General features: G+C 31.6%; 1 long non-coding RNA gene across 1 annotated transcript; it reads left to right on the top strand.

The window, feature by feature from the left end:
• Nucleotides 1-16389: 16389 nt before the first annotated feature.
• LOC142241209 (uncharacterized) lies at nt 16390-17034 on the top strand. Its single transcript, XR_012723530.1, has 3 exons — nt 16390-16558; nt 16644-16742; nt 16829-17034. It is a non-coding gene; the product is annotated as an uncharacterized LOC142241209 (long non-coding RNA).
• Nucleotides 17035-17402: the final 368 nt, after the last annotated feature.

Raw genomic sequence — 17402 nt, 5'->3', positions numbered from 1 at the left:
CGTTTTTAAAGGACTTTGATAGCATCCCAGCAAAAACTAGGTAACCACATCTCATTACAATTGACATTGCCAGGAGTAAAGCTGTCATTACACGTTGCATTACATTGCGGCGAGTTATAATGACTAACTTGTAATGACAAAAATAAATACTTCTCGGTAATTTTCGAATTGTTATTCTCAAATGTTATGCAGTTGTATTTAACGAATTAATAAAATAGAATAAATGATAGTACCATTAGGTATAATTATTCACATAATCGAGCGCTTACATAAAAAAAATCAAAAAGAATATGTAATAAAGGGTGATTTGTTAAGAGCTTGATAACTTTTTTTAAAAAAAAAACGCATAAAATTTGCAAAATCTCATCGGTTCTTTATTTGAAACGTTAGATTGGTCCATGACATTTACTTTTTGAAGATAATTTCATTTAAATGTTGACCGCGGCTGCGTCTTAGGTGGTCCATTCGGAAAGTCCAATTTTGGGCAACTTTTTCGAGCATTTCGGCCGGAATAGCCCGAATTTCTTCGGAAATGTTGTCTTCCAAAGCTAGAATAGTTGCTGGCTTATTTCTGTAGACTTTAGACTTGACCTACGTCAAGTCTAAAAATAGTCTAAAGGCGTCAAATCGCATGATCTTGGTGGCCAACTTACCGGTCCATTTCTTGAGATGAATTGTTCTCCGAAGTTTTCCCTCAAAATGGCCATAGAATCGCGAGCTGTGTGGCATGTAGCGCCATCTTGTTGAAACCACATGTCAACCAAGTTCAGTTCTTCCATTTTTGGCAACAAAAAGTTTGTTAGCATCGAACGATAGCGATCGCCATTCACCGTAACGTTGCGTCCAACAGCATCTTTGAAAAAATACGGTCCAATGATTCCACCAGCGTACAAACCACACCAAACAGTGCATTTTTCGGGATGCATGGGCAGTTCTTGAACGGCTTCTGGTTGCTCTTCACTCCAAATGCGGCAATTTTGCTTATTTACGTAGCCATTCAACCAGAAATGAGCCTCATCGCTGAACAAAATTTGTCGATAAAAAAGCGGATTTTCTGCCACTGATTTTGGTAATAAAATTCAATGATTTGCAAGCGTTGCTCATTAGTAAGTCTATTCATGATGAAATGTCAAAGCATACTGAGCATCTTTCTCTTTGACACCATGTCTGAAATCCCACGTGATCTGTCAAATACTAATGCATGAAAATCCTAACCTCAAAAGAATCACCCTTTATAACGGTAATTCTGAAAATTTTTCCGTTAAGAAATTTTTATCACAAATATTTCATAATAATTGTGTTTAATGACATTGTCATATTATGTTATAAAATAAATGCTTTCTTATACCTCATTCGCATTACACTTCCAAAATGCGCTTAAACTAAATTTCGAATGCCATTTGCCTTATAAAAAAGAGACTTAAAATCCACTTTTAGTAGATTTTGAACCTTATGTGAATTGGCTATTGGATATATTATAACGTAATTCACGAATCCAACTCCCTTAAACAACCTACATTTATTTCTATTTTAAGTGTGACATTAATTTGCATCTTATTTAGATTATTTATTAGATTTTTTTATTTATACAATATTCGTTTCTATTCAAGTAGTTCTTCTATTACAGCATCACTCGCCATATTTTGATTCATTGTAATCGGCGATAGAAATCAATATTTTCGAGATTTGGTTGCCTGAGACAATAAGTGGCTATTTTGCAAGCTTTGGTGTATCTACGAATAAGTCATTACATATTAGGTGATTATATGCTTTAAATGCACTACTTATTTTATGGCCGAAAGTATGCCTGGGGAGAAGTACTTTCCTTCTAGGACATGCGTATGTAAATGTAATCCGAAGTGATGCCAATTAATAAGTGGTTATTAATTTTTAAATAGGCTTACCTACAAGATTACCGGGTAATGAGAGTTTTTGCTGGGATATGAAGAAAAAAAGCTGAGAAAGCGAAAAATTAAAATTTTCTTCCTAGAAGCAAGTACACAAAACCTAAATTTAAAAGAGAATTGTGTCTTAAAAGTATCCTTACTTGTATTCTCCGCTTCTTTGGCTCGGAATCAATACCAAATTTTTTAAAGTAAAGACAAAATCTTTGGAACCTAGTAAGCTTTTTTTTTCAGTGTAGTGAGAAATCATATACTTAGCTCACGTACCAAATTTCAACCAAATCGGAGGAAAAGTGGTCCGGTATGGCGCATTTGCAATGCCATCCGACCTACATCAATAACACCTACACGCAAAGATATAAAACGTTTCTTTCCAAACGTTGTTATTTCGTTTTAGTTTTTTGTATTTTTTAAAATACCAAACCTTTGTCACCAAAATCAATTGGTACAAAATTTAAAATTTTGAGTTTTCGTTATAAATATCTGATATCTACTATATGTAAAGCGTGGTATGTGTGTAACTTTAAATTATTTCTGTTTCCTAAGCTTGCATAGCTTGTCTGAACCGACTACAGGTTATGTTTCTCTTAACCCTGGAAAGTCATCCTTATTTTGTGTACACTAACGTCATCCTTCGTCATTTTGACTACGGCCTATTTTAAGGCGTTTTATCATGAGCGAACATGAGAACCAATATCTAGTTTAATTTTTTATTCAGTTAATTTTTAATTAATATTAAACAAAAATTCATAAAATCTTTGAATTAGAATAACTTTAAATTTGCAATTTGCAAATCGACCAAAAACACTTTAGATCGAAAATAAAAATAAGCGTCGTAATTTTGACGAAGGACGATTGTCTAGGGGTAAACATAGTTTGTTTGCATCGGCTTGTGGACGCCCAAATCTGTGCTTTATATATACAACTGTTTGACTGTATGCGTTACTTTTCTACAGCGATAATTATATCTTGAGGACAATAACAGGTACGTAGCCCAGTAGAGAGGTAAAATTTTAAAAATTTATAAAATCGAATAATTGCTTCTACAATGTTTGTATTACAGTGCTGAGAACTAAATAAACAACAACATGAGAAATATATGAGGGAAGATATGCAATTAAAAGAAAAAATTGTAATTTCCCTGCCAATATTTGTTGAATTTGGGGGCGCTTCTGAGAATCCCCACTACGTCGAAAACAGTCGTATACGATATCCAAAACTCCTCGGAAAAGCGCCGTCTCTATTGAGAAGTTGTACCACATCAAGTTACTACAAAAAAGTATCGCATGAGTGCAATTATTAGGTGCCCTTCTGGATACATTTAGAAAGACGCCAATAAGAGCCCCTTCAAACAATAAGAGAAAGTGCATTTTAAGATAGTTGTAAAAGAATCATTGTGGTCAAGTAAAACACGATTGTTTAGATGATTATTAATTTTATTAAACATTTATAAATTCTCATAAATATAACAATTATACGACTATCACATCACATTTAACATATTTTTATGCTTTAATAAAAGATTGAAGTTGAGTTTCAAGTTCCAAGTTACATGTTGTAGCGTCTATCAGCCAGTGCTTTTATTCCCAATGGAGGCAGCGTGTCTGGAAAAATATTTGAAAAACTATCACTTTATTCCATTTGGAAAGTCAAAAATTGTTCAGTAATATACCTTTCACAATTTTAAGCGAAATAACTATGTTTTCAGCACTTCATTATCGTTTTTATTTAAATAAATTATAAGAAGCTAGTTGTGCTTGGTGTTTCACAAAATATAAAATGGCTCCTGTAACAATAGTGATGGCAAAATACTTTCATGCGAATAGTGATGGCAAAATACTATCACAGTTGGCGATTGTTGCAGTGTCACATACGAGTCTGTGGTAGCGATGAGGATGAAATGGAACTTTGAAATGCTGGCAGGGCTGTATTAAATTGCTTTCACATCATGTAATATGGCAACATTTGTCACAAAAAGTCAGTACTTCCGTAAGGCCGGTACTCTGTTCGGTTTTCGAGTTGAAACTCCATACAAAACCATAAAATGCGAAAAACTAGCGAAATTTTTTCCATTTGTGGTACTTTGTTTTTTTTTCGAGTTGAAAAACTGATGTTTATAGCATGGCGCCATTTGCAATGTGAATTAAGAAATTGTTTATTTATTAAAACTATTTGTGTGGGTTTATAACGCAAACACGAATCATATTTTTGTTCCGAAAATATACAAAGGATCAAAGGAGTAGCAGATTAGTTGCTCAAGGAAAAATAAAATGTTAAATTTGTAATAGCAAGCAGCAACCACCAAGTTAGTTCAAAATAGCTCCCTCTTAAATAGCGCTCCCTGTTACCTAAATAAACGCCGCTTTCTATGTGCGAAATAATGGTTTCTATAAAATTTTTTTTCGCAAGAATGAACATAGTACCGGCCTTTACGGCGAAAAGCAAATGATTATCGATATTTGTTTGTCTAAAATTTCGTTTGAGAGGAAAGAATTATTATTTCTGCGTGTAGCAGTCGAGTTTTACCCTCTTAACCTTCCTACACTGAAAAAAATATTGTCGGCCAAAGATTTCTTTTCCTTAAAATGCAAATACTAATTTGGCTTAACGTAGAAAACACACTTCTCTAATATCGAAAAACTTTTCAATTAAGTCATTTTGTCCTTATTGTTAAGTGATTCGTCTTAAAATGGGTATCTTTACATGAAAAGATACCAAAAGATACCCGGGTAAGGTCAACTGGGCTTTAATAATTCTGAAAAAATTTTCGAAAACAGTCTTTAAATTTGTTCACGTTTTGTATCTTGACTACAAAGCAAAAACGCCTTCAAAAATATGAAATGTCTTTCAATACTTTATTTTAAAGACGTTTTACTTGAAATATAGCATAATTTCCACATGAAGTCGAAGTCTGAATTTGGAAATTTTAATTGTCGTTAACGCATTTTTGAAGGATTTGAAAAAACTAAGAAGTTGAAATTTGTTTCCTAAAACCAAGTAAACCGAACTCAATTATAGAAAAGAATTGTGTCTTAAATGTAACCTATCAGTGAAATGCGGAATGCTTTTGTAATCCTTTTCACAGCATCTTCAATATCACAGTGCACAGTGCCCTTATTAGTTTTTTCCCCTTTACCACGATGTATTAAATTTTATCTCTAAGATCAAATTTACCAAACTTTATAACAAGAGATGTATGCGTGTTTAAGATGTTTCGGTTGCTCTTAAAGGAAAATTTCGTTCCAGAGAAAAGAAATCTGCTTTCAGTGTACACTTGTTCCAAACAGCTTTCCTCACATTTGGCGGAAAGATGGTCTTAGAAGTACGAACAGCCAACTTCAAATTGATGTAACAGGCTTAAAACCTGACACTCTGATATCGTATTATTTAGTACCTACGAGACCAAGCTGACTACCAAAACCTCTAGTAGCAAAAAATAAAGATTGAAAATATGGTTTCGGTTGCCAAGTCTGCGGGATCTATATCTTAGGGTGCGCCTGTACAAATTTTCATTGACTAAATTGATAATGAAAGGTCGGATATTGGATTGGAAAAAAGTTGCTAATAGCAACAAGAAAGGCTAATCCTGAAGCCAGGGGGCTGTCTGTCGAATTTGCGTAAATGGGATCCATAAATGCAGCTTATCCAAATTTGGCCCGATTTCCTCAATTATTTATTAAAAATTGTTACAAACTGATCATCACCATTTACCTCATAATATCGAAAATATCAGTTAATCAAATCGTTTATGGGTTATATGTCCAAATTTCTGAAAAATATTAAATTTGTTACTTAAACAACAAACATTTGCTATTACAGCAGCTATATTTGTTAAAAAGAAAACTTTTAATAAACATGTTTACAAATTTAGCAGTATGTGTTTAATCCCAGCAGAAAATTGTTTGCTGCTTTAGCTAAAAGGATGTTAGTAGAAACACATAAAGGGTGATACGGTTAAAATTTGGTCAATGGAAAACGCGTGTAAATCGGTGAAATCGTTTATTTAAAAAATCAAATTAAATTTCTTTTTCAAGTTCAATTAGTATAAAATTCAGGAAAAATATTCAGTTAGGCTTTCGCTTTTCCAAATCCGAATTGCCGGGCCTCACGCTTGACACCTGCCATCAGATTTTATACAACCACCTTGTCCACCTTCTTCGCCGCAGAAAGCCAGTTTGCCTTGAACTGCTGCTAGTCCTTAGCAGTTTTTTTGGTCTTCTTTAGGTTCCGCTTGACAATAGCCCAGTATTTCTCAATTGGGCGGAGCTCTGGCGTGTTGGGAGGGTTCTTGTCCTTGGGAACCACCTGCACGTTGTTGGCGGCGTACCACTCCATGGCCTTTTTACCGTAATGGCAAGATGCCAAATCCGGCCAAAACAGTACGGAACAACCGTGTTTCTTCAGGAAAGGCAGCAGACGTTTATTCAAACACTCTTTCACGTAAATTTCTTGGTTGACAGTCCCGGAAGCTATGAAAATGCTGCTTTTCAAGCCACAGGTACAGATGGCTTGCCAAACCAGATATTTCTTTGCGAACTTTGACAGTTTTATGTGCTTTAAAATATCTGCTACCTTTCCCCTTCTTTTGCCGTATAAAACTCCTGTCCCGGAAGCTGCTTGTAGTCGGCTTTGACGTAGGTTTCGTCGTTTATTACCACGCAGTCAAACTTCGTCAGCATCGTCGTGTACAGCCTCCGGGATCGCGCTTTGGCCGTCGTATTTTGTTTATCATCGCGATTTGGAGTCACTACCTTCTTGTAAGTCGATAGTTCGGCTCGTTTTTTTGCTCGATGCATGGTTGTAGACGATACACCCAGCTTATTTGCGGCATCTCGGAGAGAGATGTTAGGGTTTTGCAACTCTCTTTGTCGTCTCAGTGGCTTCCGGTTTTCGATTTCCCCCGATCCAGACTTACTGGCTGTCGACACACGTTCCCCAAACACTTTAATTACATTTGTAACGGTTTATTTGGCAACTTTTAGCGATTTTGCCAGCTTTGCGTGCGAGTAGCTCGGATTTTTGCGATGCGCGAGGAAAATTTTGATACGCTGCTCTTCTTTCTTGGACGGCATATTGACAACTGAAGAGTGAATTCCAAAATCAAAATAGGAGCAACATTCTACACACACACACACACCTTCAAAATGAGGGGTGTTCAGGTTTTTTAAATGCAAAATTGAAAGAAATACGTCAAGTTTATATTGACCAAATTTTGACCGTATCACCCTTTACAATGACTCCTCCTCTCCCTTTTTCGGCAGACAAAAAATTATTTTTAGCTAATTCTCGCTGTTATGAATAACAACATTTTTGAGTGTAGCGTAGTATAATGTTGTGGTTGTGCAGATGTGAATCAATGGGGACTACGATCATTCAATTATTGTTGGTCTTAATCGGCCACAGATGTTGTTTTCACTTTTATTTGAAATGCTTTACATGGTTATGTCAGTGCTATATGAGACTCCACTAGAAATTATAAACGTTGAATATGCACATCAATGATGGATTATTTATATGAGCGTACATACATATTTTATGCACTTGTAGCCCATGATAGAAAGTTCCAACATTTGGTAGATAGATATGGGAATTTTCAATAATTTGTTAGTGGTGAATATCGTTTTCTCGTCAGTTGTAAATCTCTCATGCGTGGTTCCTAATGCGCAGTTAGAGTTGGTGGGTTTTCATTTGCTATACAAGCGATAAGGGAATGATATGGAAGTGAAATGCATGATTGTCAATTGGTAAGATTTTGAGTTCGCTGGCGGGTGACAATAGAATTGAAATCTGAGTTTTCATGAGCTTGCATATTACCAATGACTTAATTGTTGTTTGTATTGATATGCCCACGGCCACAAGCCTTGACCTATGCGAACTAGCATAACATATAAGGGATGAATAGCGATTTTCAGTAATCCAGTTGTCAATACCATTCAAATTTACCACAGTTTGGTTCTTTATATTTTGCATCTTTTGTAACATACCATCTACACCGAAAAAAAAGGTTACTATTTTTTATGAAAAATGAACTAACCCATAGTAAGAATGACCATGATTTGGCGCCAAAGATTTTTTTCATCTATATAAGTTCATGATTTTCTTACAAATTAGTTCATGTATTGCATGGTATTTTAGTTCATTATTACTATGCTGTGGGAAGAATATACTTAAACTCATTCAAAATATTCCTGCTATTCATTATTACTATGCTGAGGGAAGAATATACTTAAACTCATTCAAAATATTCCTGCTATTCTAAACTAATTAATTTAAATTTCCATGTTTTCTATCCATATAAAAGATATATGTGGCATAAGTTGCTATATTCATTGAATTGTTGCCCAATTTCATCGATTTTGGCAAACTTTTGTTGGGCGGATTTGTCTTATAAGCATCTGAAATTGCAAAGTTATACAAAATATAAGAAAAATATTATAAAATTCTATCGCTCATATTGATTTTAACTTATGGGTTTCAAGAGTATTTCCTAGAGCCAATAAGGATATCAGCTATGTTAACATTAAACAGTAAGAATATTAAAAAAAAATACCATTACAAGACCTATCTACCTGCAAGTGAAAATAATTATTTTTAATAAATTGAAATTTTGGTTTTATTAAGAACGGACAAAATACCGTTTATAGAAAAACTTACCATATTGAAAAATCCATCCAGTAGGTACATTATTGGAATCATATCCATGGACTAATAGGACGTTTTTGAAATTATTCTCAGAATATATTTGAAATAAAAATTATTATAAAATTAGATATAATTTCCACTTGTCAGTATAGCATTTGGTATTTAAGGTGGATATTAAGTTCGAGTTTAGAGGCTAAAATCGCAATTTTCATGATAAGTTTTCTTTAATAATCCATTATAAAAAAATAATCTTTATAAAAAACTTGGTTTGGGCTATTCTCCATCAAGTTATATTTAAATTTGTATCGAAGACGTATAATTTTATACTTATCTTAGAGATTTATTTTTAATTTTAGCGGCTAAACTTGAACTTAGTACTCACCTGTATGAATTGCTGTAACATAAAAAATATAGATTCAAAAACTGGTTGCATCTCCAACCTATGATCCAGATGTAGATACAGTACTATAGTGCTTTTTTCAATACTTTTTCAACCCGGTCAGTACCGTAGTACCCCCGCGAATGATTTAGTACCTTTTGTGTAGACATTTTCGAGTCGATATCAGATTTATGGTACAATAGCTTTGACAAAATATTTTAATATTTTGAGAAAGTCTTTATCGACCTTATTTGCTAATAGTATTTTACAAATATGGCAAAACAGACAAGTTCATGCGGGAAGAAAATCTTGATTTTGTAAAAGCCAAAAACACGATTTTATTGGATTTCAAGAATGTTTTAGTCGAAAAAAGCATGCGATTCTATATTATCGATTTCTTATTTCGGTAGAAAATTTTGTCAAAATTTTATTTCCATATAAAATTTTTGAAACATTTAATTTATATAGAAAATTTTGTCAAAATTTTATTTCAATTGAAAATTTTGTAAACATTTTCTTTCTACACGAAATTTTTGCAAAATTTTATTTCTATAGAAAAATTTTTGCAAAATTTTATTTCTATAGAAAATTTTTGCAAAATTTTATTTCTAAATGCATATATCATCTGTGATGCGCATTTAGACTGGTTGTCTGTACGAAGTACACATAGTGTACCGTAGTTTTATTTCTATAGAAAATTTTTGCAAAAATTTATTTCTATAGAACATTTTTGCAAAATTTTATTTCTATAAAAATGTTTTGCAAAATTTTATTTCTATAGAATATTTTATCAAATATTTTATTTTCTTTAAAATTCAGTCTAAAGGAGCTCTTGACAAAAATCTTCCAGTGAAGTTTTTATTGAAATTTAGTAAAAAGTACCTTTTCGCTCAAAAAAATACCTTTTTGGTACTTTCTTTAAGTACCTTTCTACTCTCGCTATTGCAAGAAAACAACTCTCACCACAAAAGATACCAACAATACACAAGGAACATTCCATTTCTAGAATCAAAACAACCAACAACAGCAGAAATGACGCAATAACAAACCCAATCATACGAGATATACACAAAATGTCTCCAAAAACTCCCTCACATGATGCAATGATTTCTCACTTCATTTTCCAGTACCACGTTTATTGATTAGTTGGAATTCTATCTATAAGTTAAGTTAAAATATATACCAAATTTATGAGGAATCTATAAAAAATGATATACACCCGGCAAGGATTATATTAACTACTTTTTATTCTACTTTATCTAAAATTTTCAATGTGAGGAAAAACACTCCACTTTATAATAAAAAGGGAAATAATCTATAGGTAGCCATTATACGAATCGGTAATGTCGTTAAGTTAATTTTTACTACAAATTTTTTTTTCATACAAATTTTTTTTAGTAAATTGTCCACATTTCGTACTAAGATTTTTATATTGCCCATGTATTTTTATAATAGAATCAACGATGCATTAACTACTGTGTTGGATTTTTTTTTAAGGAATAATCCTTCCCATTTCGTAGTTAGTGAACTAAAAAATATTTACTGAATTTTTCTAAGTTTTTCTTTAGCTAAGTTAATTTTCGTTGTGGTTACGAAAAATGAACTATATTACAGTAAATTTGTTGAACTATGTGAAAGTTTAAATGGTCCTTAAATTTACAAGACACTTTTTTTTCTGTGTACTTGAATTCTTTTTGCTATAAAACCAAAGTCCATGACTCTATTGGCTTTTGTTAAGTAATTTACTCAATTTGTAAAGAGTATGCCGGGGGTTGTAACCAAAACACCACAAATATATAATGTAGGTTAGGTTAGGTTAGGTTAGGTTATGTGGCAGCCCGATGTATCAGGCTCACTTAGACTATTCAGTCCATTGTGATACCACAGTGGTGAACTTCTCTCTTATCACTGAGTGCTGCCCGATTCCATGTTAAGCTCAATGACAAGGGACCTCCTTTTTATAGCCGAGTCCGAACGGCGTTCCACATTCCAGTGAAACCACTTAGAGAAGCTTTGAAACCCTCAGAAATGTCACCAGCATTACTGAGGTGGGATAATCCACCGCTGAAAAACTTTTTGGTGTTCGGTCGTAGCAGGAATCGAACCCACGACCTTGTGTATGCAAGGCGGGCATGCTAACCATTGCACCACGGTGGCTAATGTAGGAAATTTTTAGTTTTCAAGCAAATCTTGAATTTACAAGATTTTTTTCGAAAAAATAAGTATAGTGACAGCTTCTTATTTTAGGCTCACTTAGACTATTCAGTCCATTGTGATACCACATGAGGTGATCTTCCCTAGTGAGTGTTACCCGATTCTACACTGAAAAAATATTGATCTAATATCGAAGATTATGCAACAAAATTCTTTAAAATAATGACATTTTATTTAAAAGAAAGTTTATAATCCTTGCCTCAAAAATTTTTTTCATTAAATTTAGGACACAAATCTTGAAATTTTGTGTCACTCTGTTGAAGTTGTAGATCTTTGAAGTAAGGCAAATTTTCCTTAAAATAAAGAAAAACATTCTTTAACTCACCTGACATATTGAATTTTTAAATTTAAGATAAAAACGCTTCAAATATAGGCTAAGACTTATTTTAAGGATTTGCATCTTTGGTTTAAAGTTTTTACTTTGAAGTACTTGGCATAATTTGGATTTTGAAACTGGAATTTGATTGTACATGAATACTTTTATTAATATATCACAAACAGAGAATAAAAATTCGATGAATGAGATCTGTATCCAATTTTAATTTTATCGATCCTAGATTTAAATCCAGGGAGGTCCGTAAAAAATGTCTTTATTTTAAGGAAGCCGCATCTTTGGCTTGGAATCAATACCAAAATCCTTAACGGAAGGTCAAAATCTATGGAACCAAGTAAACTTTTTTTTGAGTGTATCTTTAGCTCAATGAAAACCTAAATTTTAGGATACGCAATTTACGGGCATTTCTAACTCGAGATATAAATTGATTAGTGAAAAAAGAACGAAAAAGTAAAAAACTGTTCCATAAAAAAATTTTTAAAAATGTTTTCGAATTCAGCAGAATACATAAGAAAAGCCACATCTCATCAAATGTACATGAAAAATAATTATTTTGTAAACTAACGTAATCTTTAAAGTTACTGTGATATTGAATCTTTGGATTAAAGATAAAAAGGCTTCAAAAATAAGCCACTACTTTTTTTGAGAATTTTGGATCCTTGGCATAAAGTCTCTTTGAAATTAGGAAAACATTTTTTACTAGAAGTATTTTTTATAATTTGAATCCACCAAGGAAGCTCAGAACTAATACAGTCAATAAAAAGCTTACTTGCATTCAAAGATTTTGACCTTCTATTAAGGATTTTGGTTCCGGGCAATAATGCGGCATTTTTAATATTAAGACATTTTTAAGAAGATTGTTAGCTTTAAATCTAAATCTAGGTTCTATAAAATTGAAATTAGGATGAAAACTTGAATTATTGAATTTTCTTCCCTTTTTGCGATATATTCGCGTGCAAATAAATTCCAGTTTAAAAACCTAATTTATACATATACACTGAAAAAGAAAGCATTTTGGTATTTATTCAAAGGAAGTGAAGTAAGGATACATTTAAGACACAATTTATTCGTTTTTTTAATACCTTAAATTTCCAAATTCAGACTCGATTTTAAGTGGAAATTATGCTATGTTTCAAGTAAAAAACGAGAATAAAGTGTTGAAAAAGAAAAGGTCACAAATTTAAAGAGAATTTCATTAATTTTGAATTGATTGTAGCCAAACACAATTTCCTTTCTTGTTAAGATACCTAGTTTTAATTCGAATTACTTAACTATAAAGACAAAACGACTTCATTGAAAAGTTTATCGATTTTTTCTGGGTGTTCACGAAAAATTAAAATGGAATGTCCACGGTTTCGTCCACTGGCGTTCACGATTTCATGGACGGCGTTTGGTTTTCTTTGGCTCGAAAAGTCTTGAAATAATCGTTAGGCGTTGTTATGACAACTCCGTCGGTGGTACAATGTGCAAAGCCGACTGTTAACGCGTATGTAGGAGACAATCTAGGTTACTGTAGCAGAAACAATTTTAGATGTATAAATAGATTAATTTGTAATATAAATTTGGGGTAAAAATTAAAATGTGTTATTTAGTATTCATAATAGGATTAAAAAAAGACTTCATAGCTCTTGTTTGGTATTAACAGTAAAATCGTGCATGTCTGATTACAAATTCGTAACCATTACTTTTTCAGATCATGAACGTTGGTTGTTGTTTTGACAACACATGGTTATAGTTATTAGATTGATACAGTATGTTGCGAGACGTTCACGATATTTTCTGTGTGTGAAGAAAACAATCGATGACGTTAAGACATATTGAGATTCTATAGTGTTAATGTGCTGAATTATGTCATCGTTAAAACTCACATTTTAATATGATAATATAATTTCCAATATTACAAAAATGTGTCATAAACATGTAATGTTTGTAATGCGTTTCGCTTTGAGTATTTTTTTTAGAGATTGATACCCAAATATACAATTTTTGCACGAATCAACCAATTATGTAATGAAATCAATTGAACGTTCTCATGTGGATTCACTGAAAAAAACAGTGAACTCACCAGGAAGAAAACTTTCGGTTAATTTTAGAAAATTTTGAATATTTGTAGAAAATTTTAACTAAACAGTAATACAAACGTTGGCTTCACGCCGATGTCATAAAAATAAGTATATATTTTTCGAAAAATTCAACAAAATTTATTGGACATAACTAAGTTTTTTCACTTGTCGAAGAAAATTTTGTAGTTTGGAGGAAAAACTTGGAGTTCAAAATTGCAAGAATGTCTTTAGTGAAATACGAAGTTCATGATGGACGCATTTTTGGTAAAATTTACAAATTTAAAAAAAAATGAGAACTATTTTGTTGAAGACACGAATTTAATTAATCTTTATGCTTCATTTGAGAATATTTTTTTCTCGGTTTTAGTTAATTTAACTAACGTACACAAAAAATTATTAGAGTAAAGGAAACTTTCACTTTTTTTTAGTGTATTAGAAAACTAAAAGTTAATTATGATTTGCTTATTAACTTCTGTGTTTTTCGTAAAGATAATTTCACTAACTGTCTTACTTTCCACGCACGTTTAAATTTGCATATGCAATATAAGGCATTGTGCACTGAAAAAACAGTGAACCCACCAGGAAGAAAACTTTTGATTAATTTTAGAAAATTTTGAATATTTTTAGAAATTTTTATCTAAACAGTATTACAAGCGCTGGCATCGCGCCGATATCACAAAAATAAGTAAATATTTTTCGACAAATTCAAGAAAATTTATTAGACACATGTAATTTTTTTCACTTTTTAAAGAAAATTTTGTAGTTTGAAGGAAAAAATTGGAGTTCAAAATTGCAAGAATGTCTTTAGTGACATACGAAGTTCATCATGGACGCTTTTGTAGTAAAATTTAAAATTCGAAGAAATAATGAACTGTTTTATGGCAAATACGAATTTAGTAAATCTCTATCCTTAACTTGTGTATAATTTTTTCCTGTATTTTAGTTCATTTAACTAACGTACGCAAAAAATTATTAGAATAAATGAAACTTTCACCAAATATAATAAGTTCATGAACTAAAATATAGTTAAATTGGCTTTAGTGAAATAGTGAGTTCACTTTTTTTTTTGAGTGTGATGTTTTAACTGCAAGCATATCTTTTAACTGGTGCTTGTTATCCTCCTAGGAGAAAACATGTTGAATATTGCTCCGTTAAAGTTTCGATTTCTTTGTGGAGCGCAATGCACATTTTAATTTCATTTGAAAGTGGTCTCGTCTGAGGCTTTCTTATAATTTGACAGTTGTTTCGAAACTTTTCTTGCTCTCTCTCGACTCTTTAATTCTTCTTTCTTAAATTCAATAACCATCTCAAAGTGGCAAAAGTCACATACGTAGATACCATAATTTTATTACGTATTAAGTCGATTTAGTTTTTTTGCAGTAACAGAAGTTTGAAAATGTTACATCTTTGATTTAGATGAATATGGCGAGCAATAATCGCTAGCCTACACAGAAAAAAAAGTGTCTTGTAAATTTAAGGACCATTTTGACTTCCACATAGTTCAACAAATTTACTGTAATATAGTTCATTTTTCGTAACCACAACGAAAATTAACTTAGCTAAAGCAAAACTTATAAAAATTCAGTAAATGTTTTTTAGTTCACTAACTACGAAATGGAAATGATTTTTCCTTAAATAAATTTCCAACACAGTAGTTAATGCATCGTTGATTCTATTATAAAAATACATGGGCAATATAAAAATCTTACTACAAATGTGGACAATTTACTAAGACAAAATTTTGTATGGAAAAAAAATTTATTAGTAAAAATGAACTTAACGACATTACCGATTCGTACGATGACTACCTACAGATTATTTCCCTTTTTATTATATGTTGGAGTGTTTTTACTCACATTGAAAATTTTAGTTAAAATAGAATAAAAATTATTTAATATAATCCTTGACAGGTGTATATAATTTTTATAGATTCCTCATAGATTTGGTATATATTTTACCTTAACTTATAGATAGAATTCCTGCTAATCAATAAACGTGCTACTGGAAAATGTGAGTGCATCATGCGAGGGAGTTTTTAGAGACATTTTGTGTATATCTCGTATGATTGTTTGTGTTTGTTATTGCGTCATTTATGCTGTTGTTGGTTGTTTTGATTCTAGAGACAATGGAATGTTCCTTGTGTGTTGTTGGTATCTTTTGTGGTGAGAGTTGTTTTTTTGCAATAGCAAGATCAGAAAGGGATCGTGTGTGTGGAGTTGTTTTTCTTTACGGCAGGTATGTATCCCTTATGACTATTTGTGTCTTTGAGTTTTATTGTTGCATTCAGTTATGTTGATGCATTTATGAAGTGCACACGTGGATTTAATTTTGCAAAATTGTACGTGCGGTATTGGTGTTTATTAATGAAAATACATTTATTTCGAAACATTTTAGAAACTGAGAAGTGAATGATGTGATGTTAGAGGAATCAAAAACGCTTTTTATTGATAAATACAAATAACAGATTAAGGAACTGTATATTTCTGTTAATATGTTAGTTTAAAATTAGTGCGGATTTTAAATTGATTTACATAAAAAATATACAATATGAGTGGTAATAGGATGATTTATATTTATTCTACATCTGGATCACAGGTTGAGAAGCAACCATTTTTTTGAATCTATATTTTTTATGTTACAGCAATTCCTACAGATGAGTACAATGTTCGAGTTTAGCCGCTAAAATTAAAAATAAATCACTAAGCAAAGTTTAAAATTATACGTCTTCGATACAAATTTAAATATAACTTGATGGAGAATAGCCCAAATCAAGTTTTTTATAAAGATTATTTTTTATAATGGATTATTAAAGAAAACTTATCATGGAAATTGTAATTTTAGCCGCTAAACTCGAACTTAATATCCACCTTAAATACTAAATGCTATACTGACAAGTGGAAATTATGTCTAATTTTATAATATTTTTTATTTCAAATATATTCTGAGAATAATTTCAATAACGTCCCATTTGTCCATGGATATGATTCCAATAATGTACCTACTGGATGGATTTTTCAATGTGGTAAGTTTTTCTATAAACGGTATTTTGTCCGTTTTTAATAAAACCAAAATTTCAATTTATTAAAAATTATTGTTTTCACTTGCAGGTAGACAGGTCTCGTAATGGTAATTTTTTGAATATTCTTACTGTTTAATACTAATTAAGCTGATATCCTTATTGACTCTAGGAAATACTCTTGAAAACCGTAAGTTAGAGATCAATATGAACGATAGAATTAATTAATTAATTAATAATATTTTTCTTATATTTTGTATAACTTTGCAATTTCAGATGCTTATAAGCCAAATCCGCCCAACAAAAGTTAGCCAAAATCGATGAAATTGGACAATTCAATTGAATATAGCAACTTATGCCACATATATCTTTCATATGGATAGAAAACATGGAAATTTAAATTAATTAGTTTAGTCCTAATAACATAGAATATTACTCTTTTGAAGAAGCAATTACTAACTACCGACAAGTAAATGCGTCCAACGTACTAATAAAAATATTTCCTTTGTTGTATATCATAAGCCATAGTTTTGTGTAATATAATAATAATTCTTTGAAATAAAATACTGGTGGTTATAGAAAATTGACTTGTTTTGTACGAAAAATTTCTTAGTTGTATACAGGCTTTTTGTACTTTTGATTCCTCAATTTCTCTACTTTTTTGAAAATTATACCGACAAACAGTTTATTTCAAACCAATTTCTTAATACAGGTTTCCCAAAAAATTGTTAATTTTTCCGGATAGCAGGAATATTTTGAATGAGTTTAACTATATTCTTCCCACAGCATAGTAATAATGAACTAAAATACGATGTAATACATGAACTAATTTATAAGAAAATCATGAACT

The sequence above is a fragment of the Haematobia irritans genome, chromosome 5 (genome assembly GCF_050003625.1).
Source record: "Haematobia irritans isolate KBUSLIRL chromosome 5, ASM5000362v1, whole genome shotgun sequence".
Taxonomy (NCBI): domain Eukaryota; kingdom Metazoa; phylum Arthropoda; class Insecta; order Diptera; family Muscidae; genus Haematobia; species Haematobia irritans.
Note: the sequence above shows the minus strand (reverse complement) of the source record. Positions and strands in the feature narration are given on the sequence as shown.